The sequence below is a fragment of the Stegostoma tigrinum genome, chromosome 12 (genome assembly GCF_030684315.1).
Source record: "Stegostoma tigrinum isolate sSteTig4 chromosome 12, sSteTig4.hap1, whole genome shotgun sequence".
NCBI lineage: Eukaryota > Metazoa > Chordata > Chondrichthyes > Orectolobiformes > Stegostomatidae > Stegostoma > Stegostoma tigrinum.
In genome coordinates this window covers 17,817,393-17,834,483 of record NC_081365.1, presented here as the reverse complement: position 1 = coordinate 17,834,483, position 17,091 = coordinate 17,817,393, and positions in this window count along the sequence as shown.

Here is a 17,091-nt window from a genome sequence, read left to right as displayed (position 1 = left end):
CATGAGTCATGGTCAGCTCTCTGTAAGCACAACTCATCTAATGCCACTCCCAATTTGCTTTCACTCCAGCTAATTTCCTATCTCTCTTGTGAGTGTTAGGATCGAAGCTGCCTCATCCCCACACTGTCAGGTAGTACATTCCAGACCCAAACCACTCACTGCGTAAATGAGATATTCCTCAGGTCAACAATGTATCATTTGTCAATGACCTTATATTGGAGTCCCCTAGCTCTCCAACCTGTTCACGCAAAGGAAAGAGTCATTCCATAACCACTCCGTCCAACCCCTCAACATTTTGCATTCTGTAACAACTAGGTTGGGGATGGGGAGGTAAAATGGCTTCTTCTTTTCCAGCTCCTGCTTTGTCCATAATAGAGATTTTTTTGTATTTTTAAGGTAATTCAAGTATTTAGCTGTTCACCTGCTGTGATTGTTAAAGAACCAATCAGACAGAGTTTACAAATGTAGAAACTAGGAACAGGTATAAGCCATTCAGCTTTTCCAAACTGCTCCACCATTAAATATGATGGAATTGATCCTCTTCCTCAATGCCATGTTCCACTTTCTCTTCATACCCCTTGATCCTTTAAAATCTAAAAATAAACTGTCTATCTCTTCAATAAATTCAGCGGCTTGATCTCCACATGTAGAGATTTCCTTCAGTTCACTACCCTGTGACGGAAGGTATCTTTCCTCATCTCAGTTCGAAATAGCTTACCCCATGTGAAAATGTGTTTCCTTGTTCTAGCCTTCCTCAACAGGGAAAACACCATCCTTGAATCTAGTCTGTCCAGCCCTGTTAAAAAAGTATACATTTCAATCAGATCCCCACTTATCCTTCTAAACTCCAATGAACATGAGTTAAGTCAAACTAATCTGTCCTTTATATCAGGGTAATGAAATGTGAGGCTGGATGGACACAGCAGGCCCAGCAGCATCTTGTGCTCCTGAGATGCCGCTGGGCCTGCTGTGTTCATCCAGCCTCACATTTCATTATCTTGGATTCTCAAGCATCTGCAGTTCCCATTATCACTGTCCTTTATATCAGTCCTGCCATCTCCAGTATTAGCCTAGTGAACCCCTGCCTCTTCAACAAATATGTCCTTTCTTAGATAGGAAAATGAAAAACGGCATGCTACACTCTAGGTGTGGCCTCACCAAAGCCCTATATAACCGCAGAAAAGCATCCCTACTTCTGAACTCGAATCATCATGCAATGAAAGCCCATTTGCCTTTCTAATTGCTTGCTGCACCTGCCTGTCTGCTTTCATTGGATGATGTACAAGGACACCCAGATCTCTTTCCACACTTACCAATATATCACCAAATATATGATACTTTTCCTCAACTGGTTTTCACACTAAATATATAACTTTGCTTTTAGTTGAATTGTACTGCATCTGCCATGTGTCTGTTCACACACTCAACTTGATAAATAGCCTTAGAGTTTTCTTTGCATCCTCCTCACAACTCACAATCCCACCTAGTTTTGTGCCATCAGCAGACTTGGAATCATAAATAGCTGGAGGCCAAGCAGTAATCCTTATGGTATCCCACAAGTTACTTGGAAAAATACCCTTTTATTCCCATTCTCTGTTTCCTGGCTGACCTTAAAAAAATCCTGAAAATTTAAATCCACTGGTTGTCCCCTACCTATTCTACCACAAGTCTCCAGGAGATTTGTTAATCATGATTTATCAACCCATGCAGGCTTTGTTCAACGTTAATGCATACCAAATGTTGTGATATCACATCTTTTTGAATAGACTAGCAATTTCTTTTCTTCCGATATCAGGCTAACTGGTCTGTAATTTTCTCTCACTCCCTTTTTTAAGTAGCGGGATGATATTTGACACTCTCCAATCTATTAAGAATTGCTCCTGCAATAGGGTTAGGGTTAGGGTTAGGGTGAGGGTTAGGGTTAGGGTTAAAATTTTGGAAGGTGACAAACAAGGCATCCAATATTTTCAGGGTCATTTTCTTACTAATACCAATTTCCTTCAATTCCGCTCTCTGACTTGACCTTTGATCCACAAACATTTCCATTGGGTTATTGTGCCCTCGTTTATGAAGATAAAACCAAAGTACATGTTAAATTTTTTTGCCATATCTTTGTTCCCCATTATAATTTCCCACTATAACTTTTTTGAGTAAATAAAGGGGTTACTTAATTGACATTTAAGCTAATATGGTCTATAAGAAGTAAAAGAAGTACACAGTTTGTAGTTTGGAGTCTGCGCTAGATACAGACTAAATGTGGTGGTCTTGCTTCAGTACTGAGGCAAGTCACTCATTGGTGGGATTTCTGTCCTTCTGAAGATGCTGTTGTGGAATTGAATACAATCTATTGCAGAAAGGAAACAAAGTCAAAGTAGTGGTAGACCATCTTGTTGGTTGGATGGAGATAGAAAGAGAGGCATACAGCAGGAGTTCTACTTCACTCAGTTGCTAGTTCCATTCTTACTGATATAAATTTAGAGAAGACAGTGATACAGAGTTACATCCAACCAGACGGAAATCATTTTCAACAGTGAGAACCTGTGTGTCCACTGTCTTTGTACCTGAACTGTACTAAGGGTTGAATTTTGTGGAATTCACAGGTGACTATTTGATCTGTATATGATCATTTTCACAATCATGACATTCACTCAAGCCATGTGGTTGTCAGTTACTGAACCTTCCACGGTGATTGCAATGGCAGAAACTAACAGCAGCATCACCATTACTGAATCCAAGACTATGAACATCCTTAATGTTTCGGATCTAGTGACCTTTCGTCAACTCCATTCTGACGACCAAGTCACCAGACCCAAAATGTTCACCCTGAATTTTTTACTTCATAGATGCTTCCAGGCCTGTTGAGCCTTACCAGCGACTTCTGTTTTTGTTCCTGATTTACAGCATCTGCAGTTCTTTCGGTTTTTATCAACATCCTGGTGGTTACTATTGAACAGAAACTGAACCAGACTATCTAGATAGCGTCATAGGGTCATACAGCATGGAAGCAGACCCTTCAGTCCAACTTGTTCATGCTGACCAAGTTTTCCAAACTAAATTAGCCCCAATTGCCTGTGTTTAGCCCATATCCCTCTAAATCTTTCCCACTCATGTACCTATCCAAATGTCTTTTAAACATTGTAATTGTACCTGTATCTACTACTTACTCGACCATACTCGAAACACTCTCTCTGTGGAAAAAGTTTCCCCTCGTGTCCCTTTTAAATCTTTGTCCTCTCACCTTAAAAATATTTCCCCTAGTTTTGAACTCACCCATCTCAGGAAAGGACCGTTGCTGCTCACCTTATCTATAACCCCCATGATTTTATAAACATCTGTAACGTCACCCCTTAACATCATACACTCCAGTGAAAAATATCCCAGCCTATCCAGCCTATCCTTATAACTCAAAGCCTCCAAACTTGGCAACATTCTGGTAAATCCTTTCTGAACCCTCTCTAATATAATAACATCCTTCCTATCATATGCTATCAGAACTGCATGCAGTATTCCAAAAGTGCCCTCACCAATGTCCTGTGCAACCTCAACGTGACGTCTCAACTCCTATACTCTGAGCAATGAGGGAAAGCATGCTAAACATCTTCCTAACCACCCCGTCCACCTGTGGTAAAACTTTCAAAGAACTATGTACCTGAACCCCTCGGTTCTCTCTGTTTGACAACTGTACCCTGGGCTCTATCATTAACTGTATAAGTCCTGCCCTTGTTTATTTTACCAATTTGCAATACCTCACATTTATCCAAATTAAAAAGCAGCTGCCACTCCCCCAGCCCTTTGGCCCAATTGATCAAGATCCCTTTGTAATCTTAGATACCTTCTGTGGGTAAAACAACATGGGTAGGTGATGGCCTAGTGGTATTATCACTGGGCTATTTATCCAGAAACCTAGCTGATGTCCTGGAGACTAAGGATCACATCCCACCATGGCAGATCGTGGAATTTACATTCAATGATTGTTAAAAAGTCTGGAATTAAGAATCTATTGATTGCCATGAAATCATTACGGATTGTAGGAAAAGCATAGCAAGCCATTCAGTTGTACCAATCAGTATGAAGTCTCATAAAAAAGAGACCAGACAGATCACCTGGTAGCAGAAACAGCCCTGTCAACCCTGCAAAGTCCTCCTCACTAGCATCTGGGGGTTAGTGCCAAAACCAGGATAGCTGTCTATAGACTAGTTAAGCAACTGCATTCCACCGAGTGTGGCATCAAGGAGCCCTAGCAAAACTGGAATCAATGGATATCAGGCATCAGAGTCATACTTGATACATAGGAAGCTGATCATGGCCGTGGTTGTGGGATGTCAATCATCTCAGCTCCAGGATATCTCTGCAGGAGTTCCTCAGGATAGTGTTCTAGGCCCAACCATCTTCAGCTGTTTCATCAATGACCCTCCCTGATGTTGATAATGCAACATAAGGTCAGAAGTGGGGAAGTTCACCAATGACTGCACAATGTTCAGCACTACTTGTGACTCCTCAGATACTGAAGCAGTCGTGTTCACATGCAAAAAGATCTGGACAATACCCAGGCTTGGGCTGACAAGTGGCAAGTGTCATTTGTGCCACACAAATGCCAGGCTATGGCCATCACCAATAAGAGACAATCTAACCACCGTCCCTTGACATTCAATGGTGCTACCATCACTTAATCCCTCACTATCAACATCCTGGAGGCTATCAATGACCAGAAACTCAGCTGGACTCACCACATAAAAATTGTGGCTACCAGAGCAGGCCAGAAGCTGGGGATACTGCGGTGAGTAACTCACCTCCTGACTCCTCAAAGCCTCTCCGCCACCTACAAGGAACAAGTTAGCAGTATGATGGAATACTCCCCACCTGCCTGGATGAATGCAGCCCTAACAGCACTCCAGAAGCTCGACAGCATCCAGGATAAAGCAGCCTGCATGATTTGCATTACATCCACAAGTATCCACTCCCTCCACCACCGAAGCTCAGTAGCAGCAGTGTGTACTACCTACAAGATGCACTGAAGAAATTCACCAAAAATCCTTAGACAGCACCATCACTTCCATCTAGAAGGACAAGGGCCACAGACGTATGGTAACACCACCACCTTCAAGCGCTCCCCCCCCCCCCCCCCCAAACTACTCACCATCCTGACTTGGAAATATATTGCCTTTCCTTCACTGTCGCTGTCAGAATCCTGGAATTCTCTCCCTAATGGCATTGTGGGTCAACCTACAACTGGTAGGCTACAGCAGTTCAAGAAGACAGCTCATCATTACCCTCTCAAAGGAAACTAACGATGGGCAAGAAACACAGGCCAGTCAGTGACACCCATATCCATCTAATGAATAAAAAATAATGTAACAGCCTGAAAATTCTTTAGCAAGTAACTCACCTCCTAAATCCTCATGCCTATCCACCATCTGTAAGGTATAATTTTTAAGTTTTCCACTTATTATGTTCGAGCACTTGTTGGGGTTTGGATACATGATGGCTTCATAGCTAATATTATTCCAGAACTTCCACATTTTTATAACAATGACATTTCAGAGACACATCTGCTATCACCCAAAATTACAGCCATGGAAATTCCAATAGGTTTCACTTTAAATATGTTTCTTTGACTGAACTTCTGACCATCTGCCCTATTATTTCTTAATGCTGTTCACTGTCAAATTGCAAGTTATAATGCTCCTGTGGAAGTGTCTTGGGACATTTTATTTTATAAACAACACTATGTAAATAAATATATTATTATTGTTAGGCCAGTCACTTCTGTATTTTACTTTGATCATAACATCACAGAATTGTTATAGTGCAGAAGGAAGCCATTCTGCCTATTATACCTGCAACTCTGTGTGGTAACTGTTTTGAAATGCCAGGCCACAAAAAATGATTAAAGTTAGTTTGCACTAGGTCTGACCAAACTGAGAGGACATTTTACATTCCCTTTCCACTGACTTCAATTGGGTACATCTTAAAATGGTTTGTTACGAGCCCATTTCTTCCAGCCCAATTTGATCCCTGTAGTCCCTTTAACTGGAGAACTGGATGAACACAGCAGACCAAGCAGCATCTTAGGAGCACAAAAGCTTTTGTGCTCCTAAGATGCTGCTTGGCCTGCTGTGTTCATCTAGCTCCACACTTTGTTATCTCTGATTCTCCAGCATCTGCAGTTCCCATTATCTCTGTCCCTTTAACTGTAAGTGAGTCAAATGGTGCCATCTGCTTGTAATGCTGATGAGATTACTGCGCCACAGATATACTGATGGAATCTCAGCTGCTTCACTGTGACCGCACATGTTGGAAATTTCCTATTGTCACCTTGTGTGTTCATGTTGATAACTGTAACCACAAATTCATTTACTACAGTTTCAAATGTAGCACACCCAAGTTAAATTCATAATGCGAACTTACTTTGAAATGAGTTTCATTAGTGACAATGGTAAAGCTGTCACCAACTCTGATGGAGCCAATTAAATAGCACTCACTAGTGCATTTGTTGAATGAATCCCTGCCAGTTCCTACATATGCCTCACCATCTGCCAACATGTTGAAGGAAGGTGCGGGTCATTTCCAATCAATTTCCCTTTGTTAATTCGACTGTAGGGCAGGGCACAAGCTTATACCATGTTTACCTGCAGCATGTAGTCTGCCCTATAAGACCTATCCCAAATAAACATTCTATAGAAAATAAACAAAGATTGTATAAACTAAGACCTGACAAAGTGCTTTTCAAAAGCTGAAAGCTATGTGAACAAATGTGCCTGTTCTTCCAGCTATAATCTTTAGACATTTTAAAGCAGCCATTAACGTAAGTTAAGGTTGTGGCTCTCCTCCTTCAGGAGGACCCTTCTGGAAGGGAAAAGATAAGCAGGTACTTCTCCAATAAAGTAAACCAATAAAGAAGGATATCCTTGATTTATTACTGGCTCTCAAACACTCTGAGGCAAATGTCCAAAATAGGTGCACAGAGATCACAGTCTAAATTGACCATGACCTAGCAACTTTTATGCAAAATGTTACGACCCAGAATGACAAGTTATTCCATTAGAGCTCGTTCCTTTAACCATACCACTTCAAAATCACCCATATTACCAAGAGATCAAATGTAATTATAGGTGCCCAGTCTTGAACTTAGACAAGCAGTCAGAACTGAAAGGCTAATTGACCAAGACTAGAAGAATACATGTTATTCAAGCGTATCCATGCTTTTATGTTAAATTTCTTTTCATTCATCTCTTTTGTAATGAAATTATCATGGATCTTATTTTATTCAAACTGCAGGTGGAGTGTTATGGCAATGAGTCAGAGTCAAAAATGTTTACATTTTTCACTTTTAATTAAAAATGCATTGTTTTGAAAGGAGGACTGCTACAGAAAAACTTCATATTTAAATTCAGTAACAGCCTGGTAAAGTCTTGCATGAACCCAATATAATTTCACACATGTAAACTGCTAGGGAAACTTCAAACAGACTGAACCATGATCACTTGTGACTACAAACATAACTTTTGTTGTATTCGCTTGCATCAGTTGCCCATGTACAGGACATTGTTTAGTTCACGCACAATTTTGGTCTTCCTGCGATAGGAAGGCTGTTGTGAAACTTGAAAGGGTTCAGAAAATATTTATAAGGATGTTGTGGCATTGGAGGATTTGATCTAGGCAGAGGCTGTACGGGCTGGAGCTATTTTGCCTGGAACATCAGACCGGAGGGGTGACCTTATAAAGGTTTATAAAATCATGAGGAGTATGGATAGAGTGAATAGACAAGGTCTTTTCCCCAGGGTGGGTAAGTCCAAAACTAGTTGAGATGGGAAAGATATAAAAGGAACCTAAGGGGCAGCTTTTTCATGAAGAGGGTGGTGCGTGTTTGGAATGAGCTGCCAGAGGAAGTGGTGGGGGATGATCCAATTACAACAAGTAAAAGGCATCTGGGTGGGTATATGAATGGGAAGGGTTTAGAGAGACTTGGTCCAAATGCTGGCAAATGGGACTACATTTATTTTGGCTCTCTGATCGGCAAGGATGAGATTTACAGCTCTATAACTCTATGTCCTTCTAAACAGAGATGGTCATTGGTTTGGAAGGTGTTGCCTAAGAATTTTTTGGTGAATTTTGGCAGTGCGTCTTCTAGATCACATGCTCAGCTGTTACTGAGCGTCAGGGTAGAGGAACTGGATGCTTGTGCTTGTGCTGCTGATCAAGTGGGTTGCTTTGTCCTGGATAATGTCAAGCTTTTTGAATGTTCTTGGAGCTTCACTCATCCAGAAAAGTGAGGATTATTCACTCACAAACCTGGCTTGTGACCAGTAGATGATGGACAGGCTTTGGGGAGTCAGGAGAAGATTTACGAGTCCAGGGCAGTTTTTGGTCAATGACTACCCACAGGATGTTGACAGTGATGGATTCAGGGATCATAAATCTACCACCTCAGTGGACAACACATCCATCCTAGGACAAGCCAAACAGAGACACGCACGAGAATTCCTAGAAGCATGGCATTCCAACCGGAACTCCATCAACAAACACATTGATTTGGAGCCAATCTATCATCCTCTGAGAAAAAAAACAGGAAATGGCATCACCAATGCAGGAATTGACATCACCAACCCAAGGAAACCTAAACAGATAAATAGAAAGCGGGACATAACACCAGCGCTTCATTGGAGGCTCACTGATGATGTTATCTAGAATGGTGATGAAAACTAACCTTCCAGCTCAGCGAGCAAACTCACACCCAGAGCCTCAGTGCCTCCTCCAAGTGTTGTTCAATATGGAGGAGCACAGGGTCATCAACCAAAAAAGGATAGTACGTTGTAATCAGCAGAATGTTTCCTTGCCCATAATTGGCCTGATGCCATGATACCTCACGGAGTTGAAGTCAATGTTGAAGACTGCCAGGGCAACTCCATCCGATTTATACACCACTGAGCCTGTGGACGCAGACAATGCTGGGTCTATCCTGTCTGTGGGATAGGACATATCCAGGAATGGTGATGGTGGTGGTGCTGTCTAATACATTGTCTGTATGTTACTGTGAGTATGACCAGATCAGGCTGTTGTTTGATTCGTCTGTGAGACAACTCTCCCAATTATGGCACTAGCCCCTAGATGACCTCAGAGGGTCAGCAAAGCTGATTTTGCCATTGTGATTTTCAGTGCTTAGGTTATTGCCAGGTGGTCCACCCGGGTTCATTTCTTTGTTGAGAATTCATCACGATTGATCCAACTGAAAGGCTACAAGGTCAAATATTAAATTCAAGGTCAGATCTTCATAGAACTTAAAGACTAATATTTAGTTTTCTTCCACTTAGAAACCAGGCTCTCAAATAATAGACACAGCATGAGTGTTCATAATACTATCCCTTTGAGGGATAATGAATATCACTGCAATATTTGTGCCCATCCTTCATTGCCTTTGAGAAGATAGCTGCCTTCTTGAACTTTTGCAGGTCACCTGGTATAGATATATCAACAGTGCTATCTCGGAGAGAGTCTAGGATATTTAGACTCAGTCATCTACTCAGAACTCATAATAGGTTTTAATCATGGAGATTTCTATCAATCAGATTATCAATTTGTCACTTCTCTTTTTCGAAAATTAGATTCTGGTGTAATTTTATAACATTTATTTTACACTTTGATTTTGATCTGCATTCACCAAGCTGGGAGCTCAACATTATTTATGATTGTGTATATTTATATCAATATTTCACATTTGTTAGCCTCTCCACAATATTGCAAGATCATTTTAAATATGGAAATCTAATTAGCACTCCACTTGCCCTGTCAATTTCAATGTGGGTTCCACCTTTGCATGAACTAACAAGGAAAATTGGACACCTCAGACACTGTGATTTTTCTCAATTTTCAGTTATGTGTTTAGTACTAGCTGGATCTGTCACTGCCAAGGGAATAACTAACACCCTGTCGGTTTCACTACGACAATAATCTACATAAGGTGGTTGCCATGCTATAAAAGCATCTAGTGGATTTGGATACAATGCAGAGATTAACTACAGGCATAATATCAAAAATGGGTGAGTATATTTCAGGAAAGGCTGCGCAGGTTGGGTTTCTTTTCTCTAGCAAATAGAAGGCTGAGGCATGGCCTAATGGTGTTTATTAAAAATATGAAGCAATTTTATAGGATGGATTGAAAATGTTTCTTTGTGTGAGGTAAACCTAACCAAAGCCATCAATATAAGATAGTCACCCATCTCAAAGAGAGTTCGGAAGGAAGTTCTTTCCCCAAAAATTGGTAAGAATATGGAACTCACTACTACAGGGAGTGAATGAAGTGAATAGACTCATAAATGTTTATAGTTCAAAAGAAGGCCAGTCAGCCCAGCATGTCCAACAAATACCAGGCTATATTTAATCCCATTTTCCATCTTTCTGGCCCATAGCCCTGGAGGCGGTGGTGATGACTATCGATTAAATGTTGCAAGAGTTTCTGATTTAACTACCTTTCAAGCAGTGAGTACCAGAGTCCACTGCAATCTGTGAGAAAACACTTCTGCTCAACTCTCCTGTTAGCCTTCTGCCTCTTTGCCATAAATTTATGTCCCCAGCATTGACTCCTTTACTCATGGAAAACACATTTTTCTGTCCACCCTCTCTATATCCTGCATAGTCTTATACACCTCTTTCAGGCTCTCTCTCTTAATCCTCCCAGCTCTAAGGAAAACACACGCAGCCTCTTCAATCTTTCCTTATGGCTCAGACCCCACAGACCAGGTAACATCCTGTTAAGAGACAGTAGGAACTGCAGATGCCGGAAAATCTGAGATAACAAGGTGAAGAGCTGGATGAACACAGCAGGCCAAGCAGCATCAGAGGAGCAGGAAGACTGACATTTCAGGCGTAGACCCTTATAACCGGTGTTTTATACAGTAATAGCTTAAACTCCTTGGTCTTGTATTCTTTGCCTTGGCTGCCTTCTTAATCATCTTACCTGCCTGCCATGCAACCTTGAGGGATCCGTGAATATGCACACCAATGTCCCTATGATCTTCGGTAATTACTGGGGTCCCACCACTCATAGCGTAATCCTTGCTTTTGTTAGTCCACTTCAAGTTATTTCCTCACACTTTTCTAGGTTGAATTCCATTTGCCATTGCTCTGCCCACCCGAACAGTCCTCCCGCAGTTTCTGGCTATCTTCTACACTACTTACTAACCAACTAATTCTTGTGTAATTTACAAACATCTTGATCATATTCCTGTATATTTAAGTCCAAATCACTACTGTATACCAACAAACAACGAAGGCATCAGTACTGAGCCTCCTGGAACAACATGGGAAACAGACTTGCAGTCGCAGAAGCCACTGCCATCACCCTCTGTTTCCTGCCTCTCAGCCAGTTTGGGATCCAATATGCAACTTTGCCTTGGATCCCATAGGCTCTTTTTTTAATCAGTGTGCCTTTAGAGACGTTATCAAAAGCCTTGCTGAACGCCATGTTGACCATAACAAATGTATTGCCCTCAACAAAATTCCTGGCTACCTCCACAAAGAAATTCAATCAAACTTGTCAAATATAATATTAACTTAGCGAGTCTATACTAACTATCCCTAATTAAATTGTATCTGTCCAAGTGCAGATGTATTCTGTTGTTTGGAATCCTTTCTAATAACTTAGCCAATACTAAGGTTAGATCGACAGTCCTGCAATAGTATAAATGCATTTAAAGGGAAATGACTTGAACAGTTTGGGGAGAAGGAACAGAGAGTTGTAATGGTAGATTTAGATGTGAAAAGGCGGGTAGAGCCTCAAGTGGAGTCAAGCATCAGCAGATATTAGATTGGCTGAATAGTCGTTTCACTGCCATACAGAATCTATGAGTATTGCAACAGGATTGGCCATATTACAGTTCAGTACGCTCCTGAATGAATACAAACTCATCTATTATACAGACAATGATATAATCTTGGCTCTGTAGGGTTTATTCAGTAAGGCCAGAAAGAAACTTTGTTGGGAGCAAGTGATGGGAATGCAGTTTGAGAGGTCAGTTGACAGCAAGCATTTCCATCCCATAAAGTTTACCCTGAAAAAATCTTCTCAGGTACTTCTGGATTTCAGTCTTTATAAGCAGGGCCAGTTTGTGAAACTAGATGTTGCAGCAGTAAACAAATACAAGCTACTCTTTTAAGCAATAATCAGTTGTTCATTTAACACTGCTTCACTGAAAATTAACCAGACTGAGATTCTTTTAGTCATAGAGTCATACAGCACAGAAACAGATCCTTTGGTCCAACCAGTCCATGTGGAACATAATCCCAAACTAACCTAGTCCTACCTGCCTGATCCTGGCCCATATTCTTTCAAACTAGTCTTAATTATTCAAAACTATGTACAATCGTCTCCATATTCAGCTCCAGACATTCCCCTGCTTTTGATGAGGGTCTTTAGAAAATTTCTTGCTGCTTTTTCTGAACAGAGAAAATTATTCTTCCTCAGCCTGCTAATGGTGAGGTCAATGCACCTTGATATTTTATCACAGCACTTACAATGGAGTGTTCAAAGAAACATCTGTGATCCAATTGCTTCTTATCATCACTAGTGATCTTGTGAGGGTCAGTAAAGATCTGCTTTCTTTATCGGTGACATTAATAATGTTGTCAACTTTGCAGCTGAAGGGCCAAGATCGTGCAGTGAGTGGGCGACCAGAGCTTTATTTCAGTTTTCAGAAAGCCACATCAATAATTCTACCGAAGGACACTAAAATGGACTTAGAACTCCTTCATCAGGTGATTTTCCTTTCTACTCACCATTATCAATGTTTCTATCACTGTTACAAACTGTCTGCATCTCCGAATAATGTGAGAGAGATAGTAGGAACTGCCAATGCTGGAGAAATCTGTGATAACAAGGTGTAGAGCTGGATGAACACAGCAGGCCAAGCAGCATCAGAGGAGCGGGAAAGCTAACGTTTCGGGTCTGGACCCTTCTTCAGAAGGTTTTCTCTACACCTTGTTATCCCAATAATGTGATCCTCGTTTGATGTGGTGATTGCTCAAAAAGCTAGTAAGGCTACATATCAATTTTTGTTAAAATCATCTGCATTGGTCAATGCTGATCACTGCAGCATCGTAAAAAATAAACTTGCGTAATACAGTGATTGTAAATTGTAACCCTGAGTGACAGATTACAGAAAGAATCTAAGCTTTGCTCTTGGAATGAGAGCAGATCCCAGCCCCGCACACATCAGTGAGCTCAATGGGCTGAAGTTTACTGAAAACCAGAACAGAGGGAGGAGGTGCTTTACCACACGCTTTGAGTCAATACTGCCATTTGCACATTAAGAAAACAAAGTGTAGAGCTGGATGAATGCAGCAGGCCAAGCAGCATCAGAGGAGCAGGAAAGCTGACATTTCGTGTCTCAACCCTTCTTCAGAAAAATGGGTCTAGGCCGAAATGTCAGTTTTCCTGCTCCTCTGATGCTGCTTGGCCTGCTTTGTTCATCCAGCTCTACACCTTGTTATCTCAGATTCTCCAGCATCGGCAGTTCCCACTATCTCTAGATTATCTTGAGTTATTGGACAAACACAGTCCCTGAGGCTGGTGGCTTCTTAAGTATAAATGAGGCTCTTCAACTCCTTATGTAGACAAACCCTCCTTTATTTACATCTGTACTTAGAAAGTCCTCAAATACAGGTCTCTAGTATCTACAACCACTCTTTCCACAGCTTCATTCTAACTGATGTCTTCTGTCTTACTTATGTGTCAGCTATTACCACCATGATTTACGTGAATCCAGTCACAGAACAAAGTGAGTGCCAGCAAAATAATGGGGAGCTGCACCAGAACAAATGGCGCAAATCTTCACCACATTACCCTCCACAACTGTGAATTAACTGGCTAAAGGGGAAAAGTATTGAAAAGGAAAACGGGTAACAATGAGAATTGTTTAAAATGATTCAACATACAGTTCAGTGAGTGCTGAGTATAAGGCACAGGTCTAAATGTTGTTGGATAGGGTGAAAGTATCTTTGTAGGTATTGTAATTATGAAGCAATCCATACAACCTCAATGTCAAGCTACACACTGGTGAATAATGAGTTGAATTCAGAGTGATTTGAGATTTAGCAGCAGACAACAGTGCTCTTCAAGGAAAAAACATAGCGTACATGGTTCCACAGCTAGTGGACGACTTTTATTGCATTCAGGCCACCTAGGAATAGCTTTAATCATTGTTACTGGGAGAGAACATCTGCTGTGGGGTATCTTATATTCACATGAATAGGCAGACGATGTATCCACTAACATGTCAACCAGAAGAAAAGAATAGGCTGCCTGACGATGCAGCAGCAACCCCTACCTCCTTCCCCTGTCTGCCCCAATACAGTTCAGAAACATCAGCTGAATCTAGGGTGTGCGTCCTACCGCCTTAATTCTTGATGGTACAGCGGGACTGCTCTCACATTCAGTGAGTCTGGCACTAGCTCTTTTCCAGAACAAACCACCTGTCATCCAAACTCCTGAGACCCTGACAACTTTGGGCCAGAGGGTGAGGCAGTGATGCATCTATTCTGTTGAAGATGTTTTAATTACCGTGGTTTAGAATGGTTTGCAACATTTAGCTTTTTCAAGCCTCAGCAACCAAGGGACCGGAGATCTGGGGAGGGTACACTGCCAGTCCTCTCTCACTGTAGCCTGGATATCCTGCTGCTGGAGCTGAGGGCCTGAACTGAGTGGTGATCTCACAAGAATATGAAGAAGAAAAGAATCTCCGCAAAATAACAGGCTTTAAGATCGTGGAAGAGGCCAAGGGAGATCCACAACAGGATGGTGATGACTTTGAACTGAAAATACACTATCACAGGATTCAGGACCTCAGGCAGCAGAGTGACATAACACTTTGCAAAGTCAATAGCTACACTCTGACTTGCCTCGATGATCCATTCCTGAGACCCACATCATCATGGGTGTCAGTCTTCAGTCAATTCAATTCATTTCATGTAACATCAAGAAATGGATGATGGAACAAGATGATGAAATAAAACTAAGGGCCCTGACAATATCTCAGTCATGCTGCTGCTGATTTGTGCACCAGAAACTAGCTGTGCCTCTAGCCAAGCTGTTCCAGTATAGCTACAACACTGGCAGCTAATCTAAAAGTAGATAATTGCCCTAGTATGCCCTGTCTGCAGAAAATAGGATAAATCCAATATGGATAATTGCTGACCCATCAGCCTACTCTTGATCAAAATTAATGTAATGAAAAGTGCCATTGACTGTGCTATCAAGCAACAGATACACAAAAATAATCTGCCTGGTTTGGGTTTCACCGAGGCTATTTTGCTCCTGACCTCATTACAAATTTGGCCCAAATATAAAAAAGGATCTGAACTCCTTTGAGTTGAAAATAATTGTCCTTTATATCAAGACAGCATATCACCGGAATGATATCAAAAAGCCGTAGCGGAACTGTAATCAAAAGGTATCACGAAGAAAACTCTCAAGATAACAAAGTGTGGAGCTGGATGAACACAGCAGGACCAGCAGCATCTCAGGAGCAGGAAGGCTGACGTCTCGGGCCTAGACCCTTCACCAGAAAAACCCTCTGGTTGGAGACAGTGGAAGCTGGTTGAGGATGTTGTAGGCCAGTTATCTCAATCCCAGGAAATAATTTTAGGAACTTCTTATGATAATTTCATAGGCCCAGCCATCTTCATTCCTTCATCAATGACATTTCCTCCATCACAATATCAGAAGAGGGGATGTTTGCTGATGTTGGCACAATATGCAGTGCATTTATAATTCTTTAGATACTGAAACAGTCCCATGGCTATATGCAGCATGACCTAGACAATATTCAGGCTCAGGTTGATAAATGATAAGGAACATTTACACTATACGAAAACCTGGCAACAACATCTCCAATCAAGCAGAGAACATCTTATTATCACCTTTTAACATTCATCCGCATCAATATCACTAACCCCACTAACAACATACTTGGAGTTAGCATTGACCAGAAACTGAACCGGACTTTTCATATAAATACTGTAGCTATGGCAACGGATCAGAGACTGGGAATTCATGGTCAGCAAATAGGCTTTTGCTGTCAATCTGCAACATATCGTGCCCCCTCCCCACACAAATACACACCCACACCCCCAGCTAAGAACAGGATTGACTCTACAAGCTCTTTGATGAAATCCCGAATAATGTGGGGCTTATGTTCTAAGGGGGCAGCCTTAAATTTCCATCAGAACCAGGGGTGACATCAGGAAGCTTGGAAAAATCTGGAACACTCACCGATGCCCAACATTCCATCCTCCACCACAAAAAAAATTGAGGATGGGCAGTAAAGTAGAAGATTTTCAAACTGAGATTGATAGAGTTTTGCTGGGGAGGGCTATGGGACTATGGTGTCTAGAAGGAATTCAGACTCCACAAATAGGGGAGGATCTACTCCTACTGACATGAATCCTAGGCTGATTAAGGAGCCATAGCCCACAGAGGATGAGAGGCATCTCTGCCTATTGGAGGGAGAGTTATCTGGTAAAATATGTCTTGTGGTGACCACTCCATAAAGGTGAGGTTGGGTGGAGAGGCTGGGCCATGAGTTATCACAGACAGTACGACCTTGACCACGTCTCCTGCATTTCCCGCAACACATCCCTCACACCCCGCCCCCGCCACAACCGCCCAAAGAGGATCCCCCTCGTTCTCACACACCACCCCACCAACCTCCACAACGCATCATCCTCCGACACTTCCGCCATCTACAATCTGGCCCCACCACCCAAGACATTTTTCCATCCCCACCCTTGTCTGCTTTCCGGAGAGACCACTCTCTCCATGACTCCCTTGTTCGCTCCACACTTCCCTCCAACCCCACCACACCCAGCACCTTCCCCTGCAAACGCAGGAAATGCTACACTTGCCCCCACACCTCCTCCCTCACCCCTATCCCAGGCCCAAGATGACTTTCCATATTAAGCAGAGGTTCACCTGCACATCTGCCAATCTGGTATACTGTATCCATTGTACCCAGTGTGGCTTCCTCTACATTGGGGAAACCAAGCGGAGGCTTGGGGACCGCTTTGCAGAACACCTCCGCTCGGTTCACAATAAACAAC